This window comes from Clarias gariepinus, chromosome 3 (genome assembly GCF_024256425.1).
Source record: "Clarias gariepinus isolate MV-2021 ecotype Netherlands chromosome 3, CGAR_prim_01v2, whole genome shotgun sequence".
Taxonomy (NCBI): Eukaryota; Metazoa; Chordata; class Actinopteri; order Siluriformes; family Clariidae; genus Clarias; species Clarias gariepinus.
In genome coordinates this window covers 36315920-36337586 of record NC_071102.1, presented here as the reverse complement: position 1 = coordinate 36337586, position 21667 = coordinate 36315920, and the positions used below count along the sequence as shown (strand labels likewise).

Genomic DNA, 21667 nt, shown 5'->3' with positions numbered 1-21667 from the left:
CAAGTTTTTTTCTGGACATTCACTCATTGTTACAGTTTCTCTCTATAATTTTCTTAGATTTTCTCTTTTCTTGACATCTGCGAAACACAACGTTATTACCGAGAGCAAACTAATAACATAAATCCTTATATACAGTATATAAATATTTTTGTTGAAGTGTGACATGTTAGCACAAGCGAAGGTGTGGTCTTGTGATGTTATGTAATGTGTTCTAGTTGAATTGCCAGAATGGAATTTTTTATGCGACATCATGGTAATTTTTGCTGTAGGAAAAGCAGGTCCACTATTGCTACTATGGGGGTTGGGAGCACAGTTTATAAATTGCTCAGAAGTGCATATACAGTAGTCTGTTTAAGGCAAAAAGAAAATATGGACAGTATAATGGCTGTATCAAGATTTGATAAAAAATGATCTGATAAAAAAATACTGCAGAAAATTAATAAATGCTGAAAATCACAATAAAAGCCCCACAAACAGGCAGTAAATGAAGGCAGCTGCAGTAAAAGCCTGGCAAAGCATCTCTATGGAGAAAGCTCAGGGGGTGGTCCTGCCCATTTTTTCCAGACATTGGGCAGTCACTGACTACAAAGGATTTTCATCCAAATGTAGTTTGTTACATTATTTATGGGCGACACATGATGGGGGTGTTTGTATGGAAAAGGCTGTAATTCCACACTGGAAGTTTTGATTTTGCTCAGAGCTTGATTGTTTCATTTTAAATTCCGTGTGGTGGTGTACAGAGACCAAATCTCAACAAACTTATATTTGCTCCACAATTTATAGAACTAACTGTACATGTGAATGTGGTACATTTCTCTATTTATTTATTTGTTTGTTTATTAATTCGTTCATTCATTCCTTTATATCTAGTTTTAACCAATAACATTACTTTATTATTAGTCAAAGATGGATCACACTACTCCTGTGCAACCTGATGGATCTCCACAAATAAAAAAGAGGTAAAGCTAGTGTAACTGTATCTTAAACATAAAAAATAATTCGATTTTAGGGATGGTATTTGCCAAAAGAAAGTATTTTAGAGAAGACCACACTATCTAGTGTTAATGAGAATCTAAAAGCAGTAAATCAATTATTTAAAATAAAATGTGTATGTTGTTGAACAGTGAAATCCAGAAAACACATTGTGCAAGACGCAGCAGAACCTCTATGAACAGTGGTGTGTGTACCGATCCTCCACCAGGGTTAGAATATGAAAACCTCAAATCTTCACATGGGTAACATCTGCTCAAAATTAACTATTTTTTTTAACTAATATTAATAATGAGATAATCATGGTAAAACTACCATCTTCATTCAACTATAAAATAATATTCATGTGGGAATAATGTTCAATTTACAATACAACTTACTCACTACGACACTAAATATAAGAAACACTAATCATTGTGACAGTACTGATTTGCCAGAAGTACTTAAGTAATGCAAAAGCACCTACTGTCAATAAAATAAATCATGATGTAAATTTAATTAAAGTTTAGTAAAGCGCTAATGAGTACTGTATACATACAGTATCACACAATATTGTTATACACAATACACAGCTGTGTGTCCATGAAGAGTGATGAGTCTTTAATTTTACCAGCAATGTTTAAAGAAAAGAGAAAATCCTCGTCTGGACACGGGTAACAACTGCTTACAGTTAATACAGTGGTGTGATAGATTGCAGGCTCTACTAGCAAAAATGTTCTAAGTGTCCGAAGCCATTGTGCACTAGGTAAACTTGGTTTTGTATTATTGTTATTGACACCTATTTCCAACAAAAATGCAAAATGTTCCACTCCAATGTGGACACTAGGAACATTTTGTTTTTTAATCTTATTTGTATTATTTACCTCAAAACTTTAATGAATATGTGTGTATAATTTTGTTTATGTCCCTAAATTTGGAAAAATATTTAACAAATGATTTCTCAGCACGAGTAAACATATTGTTCTTCTCCTAGCTACAATAAAGTACTAGTAATGTGTGTGTGTGTGTGTGTGTGTGTGTGTGTGTGTGTGTAGTGAACCACAGGTAAAGAGATCACACTCCCCAGTACCCAGCTGTGTGTCCATGAAGAGCGATGGGTCTATGGGTTTACCACTAAAATTTAAAGGAAATAGGGAATCGTCACCTGGTTACAGGTAACAGACAGCATTGCCACAACACTTTCACAAACAAAGATTTTTGCTGGGAAATTTGTGGGATTGTGAAAACCTGAGTTTGACTGTGACCTTTGGGCATAAAGACATTTACTTTTTAAAGTAACTTATTACATTACAAAATTACTGTCATTAAAAAGTAATTAGTTACATTACAGCGTTACTTTTACGTACTTTTCCATTGCAGAAAACTCATTTGTGATTTCTCATGCATGTTGTTTTAGTCAAGACCTTTATAATTATTCTACCATCAGTTGAGGGTTAAGGGCCTTGCTTAAGGGCCCAACAGCGGCAACTTGGTGATTGTGGGGTTTTGAACCTGGGATCTTTCGAACCGTAGCCCAATGCCTTAACCACTGAGCTACCCCTGGCCCCCAGACCCCTGGCCAGGTAGACTACATCGGAGAGCTGAGCAATTACCGTACAGGGGCCCACCCAGTGAGACATAAGCTTAGGCGAACTCTCGGCCGAACATTAACGCAGCTGGCGTCAGCTGTGATGACTTCTGCACTGCTGTGTGATATGCCCAAAGTACGAGAGGCAAATGTTCATCCCAATCCTCTGGTCAGGCACAGCAAAAGCTTTGGCCACTTGGTGAAGTCGTCCATGGCCACCAGCACATACCGGTTTCCGCGATCGGAAATGGGAAACGGCCAGAGAATGTCCACGCTCATACGCTCCATAGGTGCCCCCACCCGAAAGTCTTGCAAGGGTGCTCGCGAGCGCTGGGTAGGGCCCTTCTTTGCCGTGCAGACGTCGCATCTGTGAACAAAGAGTTTACTATTAGTGTGACAGCCCGGCCAGTAGAAGCGAGCATGCAACCACCGCAGAGTTTTTGTTACTCCGAAGTGTCCCGCACCCACATGCCCATGAACCATCCCTAACACGGCCATTCCCAGTGGCGGCAGAGTAAACCTTCCCGCAACGCTAGTCGGTTAAACTGCGAGGGGAGAGCTTTTTCCTCTAGAAGCGTGATCGGTCCGCAGCAAGAAGGATTGACTGTATAAATACGGCCTAAAATGTTTAAGGGCCGCGACGACCACTAGGTCGCGCCGCGTGACGTAGTAGTTCTTCTCCGGTCCAGACAACGCGCAGCTGAAGTAGGCGATAGCACGCTCTTTGCCCTCGGAAACCTGAGACAGGACAGCCTCCAGCCCTACATTGCTTGCGTCGGTGTCGAGGATGAACATAAGAGATGCATCAGGATATTCAAGAACGGGCGACATGACCAGAGGTTCCCGTAACCGAGTGACAGAAACGAAAAGGTTTTTTTTTTTTTTGTGAGCCCGTGCAGCGGACTGGCGATCGTGACAAAATCCTTCACAAACCGGCTATAGTGAGAGGCAAGGTGCGTAGCTGCGACACATTTATCGGTTCAGGCCAATTCTGTACCGCACCAATTTTGGCTGGATCGGTAGCTATCCCTCAAGCACTGATTACGGGTCCTAGAAAACCGGTCTCTCGCGGCAACAGCTGGCACTTTCTGGGATTGAGCCGCAAATTCTGCCAACACTTTTTCCATCAACCGTTCAAACATAGCTGGTGCGTTACATAGGCCGAATGGCATGCGCCGGAATTGCCATAGCCCTTGCCCGATCGAAAATGCGGTTTTCAGTTGTGCTCTCAGGGCGAGCTCTACCTGCCAGTACTCGCCAGTAGTCAACACAAAACCACCACGATTTGTCCTTTTTAAGCACAAGCACAACCGGTAAAGACCACGGTCCGGACAGTTGTGCTCTCAGGGCGAGCTCTACCTGCCAGTACTCGCTACGCAGATCCAACGAGCTAAACCACGCTGAGCCCGCAACGTGTTCCAGGCGCACGCAGCCTCCTTACGGTCACCCGCGCCGAACCGAAAGTGGAGCGACTTCCGCAACGCCCAGTCCTTCCGCTCATCAGCCCGGAGGTCTTCCAACTCCCGAAGCGCGTCGCCTTCCAGCGAGAGGGCCACCCGGACGGCTGTTTCCACCGGGGACCAGCCCGCGAAGTGGACGGCTAGCTCCACTTGGGCGAGGAATGCGTGGGGCTCAACAGCGCCGTTGTAGGAAGGCAGGCGCAGCTGCAGGTCGCCTCGCCGGCTGACGGCGCACGGAGCTGTAGCTTGCTCCGGTGCCTGCGCTGCGTCACCGTAGGAATCCCCACCGTGGTCCAGTGCCGAAATCTTAAACGCGCCGGTTCCGCTCCGGTCGCCACTCTTTGCTCGCGCTGGCTCCGTCAGGGAGGGCTTTCCTCCTCCTTATCTGTTCTGCTACTCGGCGGCCTACTTGAATTTTCCGGATGTCCTCCGGGGTGTGCTCTAACCCTTACTCTCCATCCCACTTCTGACACCAAATGTAGCGTTTTTCACCGCTAAGAAGGAACTTGGAGAGGCAAGTGAGTTTTCTTGCTGCCCAATGCAAATGGCTGGGAGTAATTTATTCAGCAATGGCATCAAATAGCATAAACAGCACATTTAACAGTCACTAAAACACACATCTAACCCACACACACACAACCTGGCCGAAGCCACTAACCCAAACACCATTCCCCAACAGGGTGAACACATAACAATCCCTCCCGCAAAGCATGGTGGTTGCTAAACGAACCCCCGCCCACGCCACAATATGAATGTTTTGTTTTCACAGTGTTCTGCAGCAAGGGAGAGACAAAACACAACAGAGGATCATAATCACAGATACAGGGTTAAACTGAAATGGGTTATTATTATTTCATTGGTATTTTAAAAATTCTTATTGTTCAGTATGGACTATTGACTAAATAGAATAACTGGAGTTAGTAAGATTGTACTAAATATCTGATCACATGTCTTTTACCATTTTACAGTTGTAAGTCTGATCTTCAGGAGAAATGCAAAGTAACTCTAATAAAGAAGTTTCAGCATGTATATGAGGTCATAACACACCAGGGAAACCCAACACTTCTTAATGAGATCTACACAGAGCTCTACATCACAGAAGGAGACAGTGGAAAAGTCAATAATGAACATGAGGTGAGACAGATCGAGGCAGCATTTAGGAGAGCAGCAACAGAGGAAACACCAATCAAATGCAGTGAGATCTTTAAGCCCTTATCTAAAGAAGACAAACCCATTAGGAGTGTTCTGACAAAGGGAGTCGCTGGCATTGGAAAAACGGTCTCTGTGCAGAAATTCATTCTAGACTGGGCTGAAGGAAAAACAAATCAGGATGTTCATCTCATATTTCCACTTCCTTTCAGAGAGCTCAATTTGATTAAGGATAAAAAACTCAGTCTAACAGAGTTCCTTTATTATTTTTTTAAAGAGATAAAAGAAACAAACATTCCCAACTTGGACAAAGTTCTGTTCATTTTTGATGGTTTGGATGAGTGTCGTTTCCCTCTGGATTTCCAGAATGCAGTGAGAGTGTGTGATGTAACTAAATCAGTATTTGTTCCTGTGCTACTGATAAACCTAATCAAAGGGAATCTGCTTCCCTCTGCTCTCATCTGGATCACCTCCAGACCAGCAGCAGCCGATCAAATCCCCTCTAAGTGTGTCGACCGAGTCACAGAGGTACGAGGGTTCAATGACCCACAGAAGGAGGAATATTTCAGGAAGAGGATCAGTGATCAAAGCCTGAGCAACAGAATCATCACACACCTAAAGTCATTAAGAAGCCTCTACATCATGTGCCACATACCAGTCTTCTGCTGGATTTCAGCCACTGTTCTAGAGAGAATGTTGGGTGAAGCAGAGAGTGGAGAAATCCCCAAGACTCTGACTCAAATGTACACACACTTCCTCATCATTCAGATAAACATAATTAAGAAAAAGTACACAAAGAGCAGAGGGGCAGATAAAGAAATGGTTCTGAAACTGGGGAAACTGGCTTTTCAGCAGCTGAAGAAAGGCAACCTGATCTTCTATGAGGACGACCTGATGGAGTGTGGTATTCATGTGACAGAAGCATCAGTGTATTCAGGTGTGTGTACACAGATATTCAGAGAGGAGTGTGAGCTTCACCAGAGTAAAGTGTACTGCTTTGTTCATCTGAGCATTCAGGAACATCTCGCAGCTTTGTATGTCCACCTGACCTTCATGAACAAAAAAAAAATGTTCTTCAACAGACTTTGTTTTTTAAAATGTCGATGGTGCTCAGAGAAATGACAATCTCAGATTTTCACACGAGTGCGGTAGATCAGGCTTTACGGAGTAAAAATGGACATCTGGATCTTTTCCTTCGCTTTCTTCTAGGTCTCTCACTGGAATCTAATCAAATCCTCTTACAAACCATAGTGACACAAACAGGAAGCAGCCCTCATAGTAATCAGGAAACCGTTGATTACATCAAGGAAAAGATTAGAGAGAATCCCCCAACAGAGAAATCCATCAATCTGTTCCATTGTCTGAATGAACTGGAGGATAATTCTCTAGTTAATGAAATCCAACACTACCTGCAATCTGGAAATTTACAACAAAGCAAACTTTCTTCTTCTCAGTGGTCAGCTCTGGTGTTTGTGTTACTGACTTCGGCACAGAAACAGGATGTGTTTGTCCTTAATAAATATATCAACATACACTGCACACCAGATGAAGTTCTCCTGAAACTTCTGCCTGTGATAGCAGCATCCAGAAAAGCTGAGTAAGTAATGCCGAATATAACTGTTACGCTGAGAATGTTAGCGGCAAAGACGATAAAAGTACTTTATCAGGCATGTAGTGATATTAGAGCACTATTGAAATAGTGATGCTGGATATACAGTATAGTCAGATCCAAAAGTATTTGGACAGTGACACTTTTTTTTAAATTTGGCAATACAACCAGATGTAGATTATAACATTTAAAATTCTTTGTTGTGGCTCAAAAGGACAAAATTATTCTGTCATTTTCCAAATAATGAATAAATGTTCATTCTCAGTTCTGTATTTACTACATTTAGTATGCAAACATTAAATTATGCAGCATGTTGCAATATATGGATTTATTTAAGCAAATAGTTAAGAGCCTTCTATTGGATAAGCAATGCAGTGATTAATATGGTTCAGCTGCAACAAGTTATTGTATTTAACTCAAGTATTTAACTCTAACCGATGCATCAATGAGCTTCTCATTTTTTAAACAACCATGAAGACATAACCTGTGGTCATGGCAAATATGTTACTTTGTTACAGAGGGGTCAATTTATTGTCCTGTATCAAGCAAAGAAAACAACTAAGAAGATTGCTTGAAGTTTAATGGAACCATTACCTTTGAGGAAGAAAAACATGCTAAATGAGCACGATTGGAGATCCCTTTGCTTTGTGAAATTAAATTGTAAAAAAAAAAAAAAAAGGGAGAAAAACAGTAGAAGTCATGACTTTGTTTTATAGTGGACATGATAGCATTTCTTACCCTCAACAATATTTTTATTGATTTTAAACAGGGATACAACAGGGTATATGGAAACATGTTTCAATACAAATTTTATAACCCTCCTTATAAACCCCTATAGCACCCACTCCACCCCTCCCTCCCTGACTCCAAGTCAGCTTTACATATGTAAGAAAGACTAGATGCCAGGCATATAAAAAAAAAAAAAAAAAAAAAAGGAGAGAACTGAAAAAAGAATGTGGATCTGGAAGTTTTTTGGTTCTGCATGCAAAAAATAAAGAAAAAGGAAAGAACAAACAAGCAAACAAAAAAAAACAATTAAATAGAAAGAGAATCAAACTATAAATGTATATGAAACAAGCGAAGTAAGAAATTTCAAGTCTGAATAACGGATTGAGTAGTGGATCTTCTCCAGGGCCAAACAGGACATAATATCTCTGAGCCACTGGGCGTGAGTGGGTGACGTGGCATCCTTCCACTTGAATAAAAGAGAACGCCTGGCCAGGAGTGTTGCAGAAGACAATAAACACTGTTTAGCTGGTGTTATACACCTATCTTCCTCTCTAGTGATACCAAAAAATGCAATCAGATGGGCTGGTTCAAAGTTAGATTTTACTATGTACGATACGGTTTTAAAAACATCTCTCCAGAATTTCTTTTTAATTCGGGCATGTCCAGTACATATGAATAAGAGACACCTTTTACATTAATCTACAACAAGGATCGACGTCTGGGTAGAAACGGGAAAGCTTACGTTTGGAGAAATGAGGCCTGTGTACAACCTTAAACTATAATAAAGAGTGGCGGGCACATGAGGAGGCTGAGTTGAGAAGTTTAAGAATTGAATTCCAAGTATCATCTGACAGCGAGAGATTTAAATCTTTCTCCCAAGCAGTTTTAATTTTACTTAAAGGGGTGTGACTCAAACCCATCAATCCACCATAAATAGTGGATATTAGGCTTTGACATAGCGGGGACAAACAGAAGAGATTATCTATAATATTTGCATTAGGAGCCTCAGGGAAATTTGGTATTGAAGAGCCAATGAAGTGTCTTACTTTCAGATATCTGAAAAAATGAGAATTGGGTAGGTTAAACCTTTCAGAAAGCTGTTCAAACAATGCAAACCTATGGTCAACAAAAAGATCTTTGTAAAGCTTAATGCCCTTATTGTACCATTTCTAAATCACTGAATCATGTAAAGAAGGTTGGAAGAGATGCAGGTCACATAAAGCAGGTCACACTTTAGATTTAATAATATTATTTGGATTAAGTATAAGAAATTTATTCACAATACCACTATCTGAAGTTATCTCAGATCACTATCTTGTCTCATTGCAAGTGTGTCACAATAATAATGTACACACAGCGCCGCGCTACCGTATGAAACGTACATTCACATCAACTACCAAACAGAGTTTTATCAGTAATCTCCCAGAGTTCCCAACTTCGATTAGATCACCGTCTGACCCCACAGAACTCGATCAGGCGACTGAATATTTAGAGTCGACATTTCGCTATACCCTAGATAATGTAGCTCCAGTTAAAAGAAAAATTATTAGAGATAAAAAACTTGCTCCCTGGTATAACGATCACACGCGCACTTTAAAACAGACCGCTCGGAAATTAGAACGTAAATGGCGTCAAACTAAATTACTAGTATTTCAAATAGCATGGAAGGAGAGCATCCTGAACTATAGAAAAGCTCTTAGTGTAGCTAGATCAACATATCTCTCCACTCTTATAGAAGAAAATAAAAATAATCCTAGATTCTTATTTAATGCTGTAGCCAAATTAACCAGAAATAAGACCACTGCAGAAATCTCCACAACAACATCATGCAATAGTGAGGACTTCATGAACTTTTTTAATAATAAAATTGTAAATATTAGGCATAAAATTGAGGTTTTGAAACCGAACAATGTAATTGATGCAGATGTTAATCTAGCCATGTCAGACCAGAACCTAGAATACTTTACTCCCCTTGAAGAGAATGAACTAATTTCACTCATCTCTTCTTCAAATTCATCAACCTGTATATTAGATCCTGTACCGACACATTTTCTTAAACAGATAGTACCAGCAATAATAGAACCCCTGTTGAGAATAATTAATTCTTCACTCAGCATTGGATATGTTCCAAAATCTTTTAAATTAGCAGTTATCAAACCAATAATTAAGAAACCTGACCTCGACCCCTGTCAGCTGTCCAGTTACAGACCAATATCAAACCTCCCCTTTATCTCTAAGATCCTGGAAAAGATAGTAGCGAAGCAGCTATGCTCATATATACATAGAAATGGCATACATGAACTGTATCAGTCAGGATTTAGGCCTCATCACAGTACAGAGACAGCGCTCGTTAAAGTAGTAAATGACATTCTATTGGCCTCTGATCAGGGTTGTGTAACTATGCTTGTATTACTTGACCTCAGTGCAGCTTTTGACACCGTTGATCACGCTATTCTTCTTCACAGATTAGAAAATGTAGTGGGAATTAAGGGTACAGCCCTCTCCTGGCTCAGATCCTATCTGACCCATCGTTATCAGTATGTAGACTTAAATGGTGATTATTCTGCATGTTCTCTAGTGGAGTTTGGCTTTCCGCAGGGTTCAGTTTTAGGTCCACTGCTTTTTTCCCTTTACATGCTTCCTCTGGGCAACATAATCCGTAAGCATGGTATTAGTTTTCATTGTTATGCTGATGATACACAGTTATATGTCTCAGCAAAACCTGATGAGAAAAAACAGCTTACTAAAATTGAGCAATGTGTGCAGGACATAAGAAATTGGATGCTAACTAACTTCCTTCTGCTAAATCCGGATAAGACAGAAGTTCTAGTCATAGGACCGCATACAGCTAGGAGTAAAATTTTAGATCATACCGTAACTTTAGATGGCCTTTCTGTTCCATCAAATGCAACAGTGAAAGACCTTGGTGTGATTATTGATTCCAGCCTTTCATTTGAAGCACATGTAGATAATATTACCAGGATAGCATTCTTTCACCTCAGAAATATTGCCAGAATAAGAAATTTATTGTCGCTAAACGACGCAGAAAAACTAGTTCATGCTTTTATCACCTCTAGGTTGGACTATTGTAATGCCTTACTGTCTGGTTGTTCAGCTAGATGCATAAATAAGCTTCAGCTAGTCCAGAATGCAGCAGCGAGAGTCCTCACCAGAACCAGAAGATATGAGCACATCACCCCTATCTTATCTTCACTCCATTGGCTCCCTGTGAAATTTCGCATTGATTTTAAAATACTACTCTTGACATATAAAGCATTAAATGGTCTCGCGCCGCAGTACCTGAGCGAACTGCTAGTGTCTTACGATCCGCCACGCCTACTTCGATCAAAGGATGCAGGCTGCTTGTCAGTACCGCGTATTATGAAAAATACAGCTGGGGGCAGAGCTTTTTCTTACAAAGCCCCAAAGTTATGGAATAGTCTTCCAAATAGTGTTCGGGACTCAGACACAGTCTCAGTGTTTAAGTCCAGGCTAAAAACCTATTTATTTAGCCAAGCATTTTTATAAATAGATTTGCCATAGGTAAAGGAGCAGATCTGGGGGACTCATGGACGTAGAGTATTATGGTGAACTGGTATGTTTGGATGCTGTCTTCCTCACTCTCATTGATCACTCAGGTTTGCTGACGGTGAGGTGATTGTTTGCTTTACATGTCAGGGACCCCTCATGTTTGTGTTTCCTTCTGGCTCTCCCTTTTAGTTATGCTGTCATAGTTAGTCCTGCCGGAGTCTCTGCTTGCACGCTACAGTTAATATACATTCACATTATACATTGTGTGACTGTGACCATACCTAACTGCCATCTCTCCTCTTCTTCTCTTTCCCCCCCTCTTTCTTTTTCCTCTCTCCTCCTGTCCCCCCCTTTCACTCTTTCTCTCTCTCTCTGTCGAGCTACACATGTCGTTCCTGAGCTGCCAGTGATCCAGACTCCCTCTGCCCTCCGGACCTGTCTGACCCATCCTGGTGCCCCGCTTCTGGCTGAAGATCTCGTCACATGGATGCCCCGTGTGTCTCTCTGGGATGCGTCTGGTGTCTGGGAATGATTCTCTCTACCTAGAAAATGGTTCTGGCCTTGACTGGTGTTGGCAACTGTTTCTCTGGGGACTTGACAGTTCGATAGTTCATGACTGGAACTTCTTACAAGTCTACCTGGGTCTTCAATAACTACCTGGACTCCATATTAACATCAATTAACATCAGCTATTATAGCTGAACTACCTCCCACCCTACACACTGTTTAAATGCAGATCATTTACTGCTTTTTGTTTCACCCAAATGAGGATGGGTTCCCTGTTGAGTCTGGTTCCTCTCAAGGTTTCTTCCTCTTACCATCTCAGGGAGTTTTTCCTTGCCACTGTCGCCCTCGGCTTGCTCACCAGGGACAAACTGACCATTTTGATTCATACAAATTCACATTTCATACAAACCTAAATAATTCTTTTGACTATGTAAAGCTGCTTTGCGGCAATGAAAATTGCTAAAAGCGCTATACAAATAAAATTGAATTGAATTGAATTGAAAGAGATGGTTAGAGAAAGAGAAAAACCCAGGGGACCGCTGTGCTTTCTGAACTAAGCCGATAGTCTCAAGGTATGAAGGAACTACTGATTGATTTAATTGAGTGGATGGGAATGCAGATCCAAGGAGTGCAGAAACAGAGAGATTTTTGACAGAGTTTATCTCTAATTCCACCCAGACAGGCCATTTAGGTTGGTTATGAAAATATGCCCAAAAGATGACACATCGAATGTTTGCTGCCCAGTAGTAAAAAACGAAAACTAAGAAGAGCCATGCCACCATCTCTTTTAGATCTTTAAAGCAGGGACTTATTCAATCAAGGATGTTTACCTTTCCAAAGGTAAGAAGATATAATTGAATTTAAGGCACCAACGTAAGATTTGGGAATAAAAACAGATACAGACTGAAAAAATTTAGGAAGAATGGCATTAATATGGCCCACCAGGGACATGGACAGTGGTGACCATTGTCCCAAGTCCTTTTTTGTTTGGTTCAACAACCTAATCAAATTTAAGCATAAAAGGGGTTATGTTTCCTAATTGTAATACCAAGATAGGTAAACTGATTTTTCACTATGTTGAAAAGGAGATGGTGCATTCCTGTTGTTAGCGCTGTATTATTTAGCAGAAAAAGTTCACTATCAATTTATATTTTGAAAAATAGCTAAATTTACTGAGCAAAAACAGCACAGGTGGCAGGGAGGAGATTGGATTTGATATAAAAAGTAGAAGATCATCTGCATAAAAGGAAACTTTATGTTCTTCTCCCTGCCTCCAAATCCCAGATATATCCCTACAACTATGAAATGTGATTGCTAGTGACTCAATGGCAAGTGTAAAGAGTAATGCGCTAGGAGGACACCCCTAACGAGTTCCCTGCTGAAGGCTGAATGGTTAAAACTGCTAAGCATTTGTCAGAACTGAGGCAATAGGGCTTGAATATAATAATTTAACCCAAGTGATAAAACTTAAAAATTAAAAAATTAAATTTTCCAAAGGCCTTAAATAAATCCTCCTATTCCACGCGATCAAAAGTCTTTTCAGCATCCAAAGAAAGGACAAACTCAGGGATCCCCTCTGATGTAAGTAAGAATGGCATTAAAAAAAAAACAGTCTGGTCCTTAGATATAATTGAGGGTAAAACATTCTCCAATCTATGAGCTAAGACTTTAGCAAGGATTTTACATCTGTTGGGTCCTTATTCTTCTTTGCTATGAGGGTAATGCAAGTCTCATTTATTTCTCATAATTTCTTAAATGCTCTTGTACAGTACAGTATATTTCAATTTGTACAGTATATTTCAATTTGTACAGTATATTTCTATTTTTCATGTACAGCATATTTCTATTTCTATTTTTATTTTTAGTTCTATTTTTCCTAGTTTAATTTAATTTTTTCTATTTAATTTTTCTATCTTATTTCTTTTCAATTTCATATTTATTTCTATTATAAGCTTTAATTCTCTTTTAGGGTCACTGGCAGTCGTACAGTATAAGCATTTCACTACATTTCGTACTGTGTATGACTGTGTATGTGACAAATAAAATTTTAATTTAAATTTGAATTAATTAAATGAAGCGGGCAGCTTACTTTGCTTAAAAGGTTTAGATAGAACCAAAGCTAGTTGTGGTGCAAGGTATGAGGAGAATGATTTAAAAAACTCTGCAGGGAACCCGTCAGGACCCGGGGACTTACCAGATTGCAATGATGAGATAGCTGAAATGATTTCCTTTTGTGATATGGGCTCTTCTAATCTTAATCTAGAATCAGGGTACAGTGTTGGGATATCTAGTTGAGTCAAGAAATTCTCAACTGAATTATGGTCCTTTGGGAACTTAGAAGTATATAATTGAGAATTAAAATTCCTGAATGCATCATTTATATTAGAATGGTCGGTAGTGATGGTACCATCCTCCATCCGGATTATTATCATTTGTTGCTGTGCTCTAAAGCATCTTAACTGATTAGCTAAACGTTCTCCAGATTTGTCTAAAATTAGCTTGTACTCTTTAATAATTAACGTTGAATTACATGTGTTGAGATAAGTTCTAACTTAGTTTGCAATTTTACTTAACATTTAGTTTTTTTATACAGATCAGGGCCTTTAAATAGAGCATACTGCTGATCAATTACTTTAATTTGGTTGGTCAAATCTTTTCATTTTTATATATGCCTTTCTTTTCATTTTTACAGTGTACGAAATTATCTGTCCCCTGAGGTAGGCTTTCCCAAACAGTTAAACGTGACACTTTAGGTGTTTCATTTGTGTTTAAGTAAAAAACTATCTGGTCTTCCATAAATTTAATAAAATCATCCTCTATTAGCAACGATGAATTAAAGCGCCACTGTTTTTTTAATTTGAGGGAGATCGGGGAGTTTTATAGACATAATAACTGGAGCATGATCCGATATCATAATGCTCTGATAAGCACAAGAATTAACCATTGAGATCAATCGATTATCCATAAAGAAATAATCAATTCTGGAAAAAGAATGATGAACATTTGAGAAATAGGAGTATTTTTTCTTTTTTGGATTAAGGAAGCGCCATATGTCAGAAATACCAAAGCTCCAAAGATAGGACTGAAGTAGTGTGGCAGATTTACTCAGAGGTATAGGATTGGGAGATGACCTGTCAAGTGATGAATCTAAACAGCAGTTAAAGTCTCCCCCTAATATGAGAGAGTATGAGCTCAGATCTGGTTAAGCAGGAAAAAAAATGTTCAAAGAATGAATCAGCATCATAATTAGGGGCATATAAATTAGCCAACACTACATTAGTATTAAATAACTTCCCTGAAACAATGATATAATGACCATGTATATCCGCAATAATATTATGCTGCTCAAAAGGGATGTTTGGATTAATGAGAATTGAGACACCCCTAGCTTTGGCCTGAAAGTTTTAGTGTTGCCCTACTGTACTTATCAGAACTGCGAATGTGAGTTTCTTGTAAAAAGGCGATTGCAGTGTTAAGTTGTTTAAGGTGTGAGAGCACCTTCCTTCTCTTGACTGGATGGTTTAAACCCTTAACATTCCAGCTCACAAAGTTTAAAGAACTATTCATTCTCCCTGAGAGGAGATGCAGGTGGATAAACATAATTTCGGATAAAACAAATCACCCAGCATCTGTTTTGCTCAGTCCACGGTCACGGATCGCACACATCATATAATAATTTTGTGCAAAATGGAGTGACCTCCAAGCCTTTGCTAAAAAGTATCATCCAAACAAAACTGTGGTGAACAGCTGTGAGTGCTACAATTTACAATAAAGCAGATGTTCTCCAATTTGCTTACACGCTGGTTCAGGTCATCCGTAGTGAGTTTTAATGAGGGTAAGCGCTGGCCATGGTCCTCTACTTGGGATTTGATTTGGTCTAGTTTACTTTCCAATAAACTAAACAAGGATTTAAATTCAGCCGCTAACGCTTCACGGTGCTTGTCTAACAGCGCAGAAATAGCCTCGACTGTTTGAGCGGTTGCAGTGTTATCTCTTTTCCCGGTTTTAACACTTCTGGTAGCCATTATAAATGAAAAATAGATACAGTAACCGTGGGGTGGAGTACAAAGTTAATATATCCTAAAGATTTAATTTAACATTTAGAGATGAATAATGGAGTGAAGAAATTCAAAATTGTCGGAGCACCTATCTAACACGTCTACTCCATGTGGCTGCTAACCGGAAGGCTCAATAAGAGCATTTCTACATGCACAATCAGGCTAACTTAAGGGCTTGTGACTAAACATCTGTGTAGCCTAAAGAAAACCACTTATTAGTGAGGCTAATTCAAGAATGGACTGTGGAACATTGGAAAAAGGTCATTTGGTGTGATGAGTCCAGATTCACTCTGTTCCACACAACATTGCTGAGACTAGACCTGACCAACTAAAACAACTCCAAATCATAACACTGCCTTGTAAAAGAGGCTTGTACAGTAGGCACTATGCATGATGGATGCCTCACTTTATCCACCTCTCTTCTTCGCTGATCCACCCATCACAAGGCAGTGTTATGATTTGGAGTTGTTTTAGTTGGTCAGGTCTAGTCTCAGCAATGTTGTGTGGCAATAATACAGTATTAAGTCAGCTGACTACCTGAATAGACTAAATGACCAGGTTTTTCCATGAATAGATCTCTGGCACAGCCATGTTCCAAAGATGACAATGCCAGGATTCATTGGTAAATTGTAAAAGAGTGGTTCGGGAAACTTAAAAGATAATTTTCATACATGGATTGGCCACCACAGAGTCCCTACCTTAAACCCATTGAGAAAGTAATGTGACATAAAATAATGTTGTGACTGTTGTGAGCTTATCGAAATAATGCCACAGCCATAATCAAACCAAAAAGGCGGACCAATGAAATATAACAGTGTGTGACTTTTTTATTGCCTGGCAGTATATTTAATGCTGTATTTGAATTTAGTGAATATTAAATTGTTTGTTTAATAATCTACACCAATGTAACTGCACTCTGTATTTTGTTTTTAGTTTTAAGAAATGTAACCTGAGTGAGGGAGGTTGTGCAGCTCTAGCCTCAGTGCTCAGCTCTGAATCCTCCAGTCTGAGAGAACTGGATCTGTCTGTGAGTAATCTCAGAGACTCAGGAGTAAAGCGTCTCTCTGCTGGACTGGAGAATCCTCACTGTAAACTAGAGACATTGAGGTAAGATCATCTCTTTAAGAGTCACATGACCTGGGACCATAGCTTATTAATTCTAGTGTACTGTATTAGTAATCCCACTTACAGTATCTCTCTTACAGTCTATCTCTGTTTTTCTTTCATTAGCCTGTCATATGGATACTACAAGTGCATAATTCTGTTTGTTCTTAAACATGAAGTAAAAATAAATAGCTTGTTTTGTCTTCCAGTTGGTTGTTTCTGCAGATTTCCAGAAATATAATTTATAATATTAATATAAACATTTAGAAGTGTAAAGATGTATAAATGTATCAGTTTATCCCAGTGGCGGCTGGTGAAAATTTTTCCTGGTGGGGCTGATGTGACAAAATATTTCTTTGCTTAGTCCAAATAAGAATTAAAATCAACAGTCAGACGATGATTACAATTAACAGTAATGATTTAATCTCCTCCTCAAAATCACCAGTTTCACAGATAAAGTAAATGAACAAATTTCCATTGTATAATACGCCATGCATTCTTAAGAGAGTATCAAATACAATAATCAACATCAAAGGTTATGATCAGCTGGATCACCTTTCAAGCAAAGTTGCATCTCAAAGTGGTTCACACAAAGAAAAACAGTTTTAAAAATGCAATTTAACACAACAGTCTAAAACGGGTATATTAATAAGGATCTCACCGAATTTGGTGGAAACTGCTCTTCGCTCGTTAAGTTCGCCATCATTACTCTGATTGACCGCGGCTCTCTCTGATTGGCCGCGCCTCAAAAGAAAAAAAAAAACTTTTCTGCGGCTTGGGGCAGAATTTCCAGCGCCCCAAGACCATAAAATTCTGAGAACCTGATTGGCCGCATATTTATTAATTTACCCTAGCAACAGTACATGACGGGCTATTTGGCTGCACTCAGGGGCGCTTTTTCTCAGCGCCCCATGACAGAAACGATACAAGTCTGTCTGTGGAAATTCACTGGTGAATGAATGTCACTAGGTGGGAAATGTTGTATATGTTATTCATATCGCATGTAGGCACATACTGGTGGGTAAACCGAATTAAAAAACTTAATTTGTAAAAAATATATTTTACATTTTTAGCCCCTCTTATCAGGGAGGGCGGTGCCCCAGCGCCCCCTATGGGCCGGCCGCCACTGGTTTATCCCTAATGAGCAAGCTGGTGGCAAGAAAAGACTCCTCAAGATGATATACGGGAGAAACATTGAGGGGAACGAAACTCAAAATGCAACTCATCCTCATTCGAGCAATACTGTACACATTACCATAATCTGAAATAAATATCTCTCATAACTGTGTGCCCTATGGTCAAAAGTGCAATCCTCAATAGTAGAGAGTTTCCATGTGATGAGAACTTGAATCAGAAGAAAAAGTGAGAGAGAATGGAAGAGATAAGGTCGTTGTGCAATCAGGGACTCAAGATTATTACAGCAAAACTAAAAGCAAGTACCAGAAAGAAATACAGACATGAGGCATTGACACTTGACCATCAACAAACCTGAGGGTTCAATGAGAGTTGGGAAGACAGCATCCGAACATACCAGTTCACCATAATACATCCATTAGTCCTCCAGGTCTGCTCCTTTACCCAAGAACAAATCTATAAGTTTAACCTAAGTTAGTAAACCTAAGTTTTTAGGTTAGACTTAAACACAGACTTTTTTAAGTCCCAATCATTAATTGGAAGTCTATTCCATAGGTGGCAGTGGGTGATGCACCCATCATGCCTAGGGCCAACTGTACAAGCCTGTGCAATGTTTGATTTAGCTGGTCAGGTCTGCAATTTTATGTCGCAATAAAATAATTTCAGCTCTCTACCTGAATATACAGTGGAACCTCATTTCACAAACAGCCCCCAAATTGGTTTACGACCAATCGCTCACATCATAAAATAATTTTGTGCAAAATGGAGTGACCTCCAAGCCTTTGCTAAAAAGTATCATCCGAACAAAACTGTGGTGAACAGAGTGCTACAACACACGCACGAAAAAGAAGAGAAAAGGAAAGATAGCAGGAGAAAACAACTCTATTCTAGCCCCTTGCGACTTACCTAAGGCCAATGCACTCATTCGTTATGTACACTGTCCATTGTACTAAAAAAAAACTGTAAGGCAAACGTGAAACCAAAATAGTCCTGTGTAGAATCTACAAATGGATAACAATAAATGCCATAGCCTATAAGCATAAAGAGGAAATCAAAGAATTGTTTAAACCTAAGAAGAAAACGGAAGTCAGTGCGCAGCAAAAAGGGGCGTGCACTGCAAACGAGAGGAAATTAATAAGGGAAGCTCTCCCCCTACTGTACCTTTTTAACACCCCCACGCCAGCGGATTGGCTAGTGTCTGGAATCATGACCCAGGCATTAAATAAGATAACAGGAACTCCTCCAAACAATGTTATGGCCACCACTGTTGGGGGTGTTACTTTTTAAAGTAACTAATTATATTACAAAATTACTGTCTTCAAAGCGTAATCAGTTACATTACAGCATTACTTTCTGATAAAAGTAATTAGTTAGAGTACTTTTCTATTGCGGAAAATAAAAACTCCTTTGTGATTCCTCATCATGTTGTTTTAGTCAAGACCTTTATAATTATTTTACCAATTGAGTTTGGCCCATGATCTCTTAACTACTAATACCCCTATCTCACCTCCATGATTTCATGAAGTAGGCGTAAATACTACTTCATGGTTCATCATGATTCACCGCGAGCTTCAACCGCATAGGTGAGATAGGGGTATAACAGCAGGAATAACAGAGGAGGGTGGGTTACCGGGGGATTTGTACGACGACTTTCACACACAGATTGGAAATGACTGCTGTCTGGCTCATGGATTACATAAATTATCTAATTAACAGATTACATTTTTGAAAAAGTAACTAAATAACTGAGTATTTAAATGGCAGACCTAATGCGTCAGATTACTTGTTACATAAAAGAAGTAATCCAAATACTCTAACACGTTACTTTGAAACGCCCAACACTGATGGCCACATATAAAACACAGAGCAAACAGATTAATATAAGGCACCCTCCTTTAACCATCTAACAGAGAATAACAAAAAACTGTTTAGGCACCAGCTTATCTTGCTACACTATGGAAAAAAAACTAAATCAGTCTACGGCCAAATCAGGTCACAAATAGAATTTAGGAACAAATTACATTCATGAACTGAGGTTCCACTGTACTGAACGACCAGGTTTTCTCGTCAGTAGATTTTTTTCTTCCCTGATGGCATTGGCATATTCTAAGATAACGATGCCAGAAATCATTGGGCTCAACTTGTGAAAGAGTGGTTTAGGGAGCTCGAGACTCATTGATCATCACAGAGTCCAGACCTTAACCCCGTTGAGAAACCTTACGATGTGCTGAAGAAGGCTTTACGCAGTGGTTTGACTCTCCCATCATCAATACAAGATCTTGGAGAGAAATACATGTGACTATGGATGTAAATATGACGTTGCATGAGCATATTAAAACAATGCCACAGCCATTATCAAAACAAAAGGCGGTCCAAGGAAATATTAGATTTTTTTAATCCCCCGGCAGTATATTTAATATTTGTTCAATAACCTACGCCAATGTAACTGCACTCTGTCTTTTGTATTCAGTATTAATAAATGTAACCTGAGTGAGGGAGGTTGTGCAGCTCTGGCCTCAGTGCTCAGCTCTGAATCCTCCAGTCTGAGAGAACTGGATCTGTCTGGAAATAAACTCGGAGACTTTGGAGTAAAGCGCCTCTCTGCTGGACTGAAGAATCCTTACTGTAAACTGGAGATACTAAGGTAAGATAAGCTCTCTTAATACTAGTGTATCAGTTTTACCACCATCCCGGTTTTTGTTCCATTATCATGTCATATGTATGTGCATAATTCTGTTGTTCTTAAACATAAAGTAAAAGTCAAATCAGTCAATATCAGTTTATGCCTTTACATATTACATATACATTCTAATGAGCAAGCTGGCAGCGATAATGGTAAGAAAGAGATGACATAAGGTGGAAACCTCAAGGGGAACGAAACTCAAAAGGCAATCCATCCTCATCTGAGGAATACTGTAAACATTACCATAATCATAAATAAATGTCTGGTCAAAAGTGGAAGCCTCATCAATAGTGAGTTTTCTCCATGCAAAACATTTTGAACAATAATCACCAGGCACACTTTTAGTAGAGAAAAGCAAACCAACATTTATTGATGTTGACAAGACAGAAAAATCTAAACTAATCAAAAAGCGGTCATCAACATATGTCGATGCCCCAAGAAGTCCCAAAGCCAAAAGAGCCAAAAAGCAAAAGATTTTTTTTTTAGCACTTGTTTTATATAATCAAAGACCATTATGTTGCTCCTTCTCGTTTCTTTGTCTGATCTGCTTTTTATTAATTATTTATATTATATTTTATTCAGTTCCTGTAAGGGTCCTCCACTAGAGGTCACTGTTTTTAGTTTGTAGTTTTTGTTGGCCGACTCAGTTTCCCAGCAGGCACCTCGGTCAGGTGATGCAGTGCACACCTGAACCGAGGTAGCCATCAACCAATCTATAAATAGCTGTTTACACTGGGAAACTGGGTCGAGCATTTTTGGGTATTACCACTGTCACATGTGTGGGCTTTTGTTCTGTTTAGTTATATGTTTAGTTTGTACTTTGATAGTTTGATACTTTGTCTCTGTGTATGTTTTGTGTGTCTGTGTTAGTGGAGCTGATTCAGTCCTGTCCTCCTGTGTTCTTGTGGTTAGCTAGAGCAGGTAAGTAGTTAGGTGTGTGTGTGGCTAGGAGCGTGCTTAGCTAAGATCTATATTGTGTTACAGTAACTAGCATGCTTCTAGCCTTAACCCCTTTGTGTCTCTAGCTGTCCTGTGTTTCCTCTACCCCTAGTGTTCCAGTGTGCCTAGGTTTAGAGTGCTGTCCCTCCTGGCTTGGGAGTAACGACTAGCTTGTGAGTGCTGCCTCCCTTAGTCTTGGAGGGCTGC

General features: G+C 39.6%; 1 pseudogene; it reads left to right on the top strand.

Annotated features, from left to right (window-relative positions):
- Positions 1-2029: 2029 nt before the first annotated feature.
- The window catches only part of LOC128518495 (NLR family CARD domain-containing protein 3-like), a 32651-nt pseudogene continuing 13013 nt past the window's right edge, over positions 2030-21667 (top strand).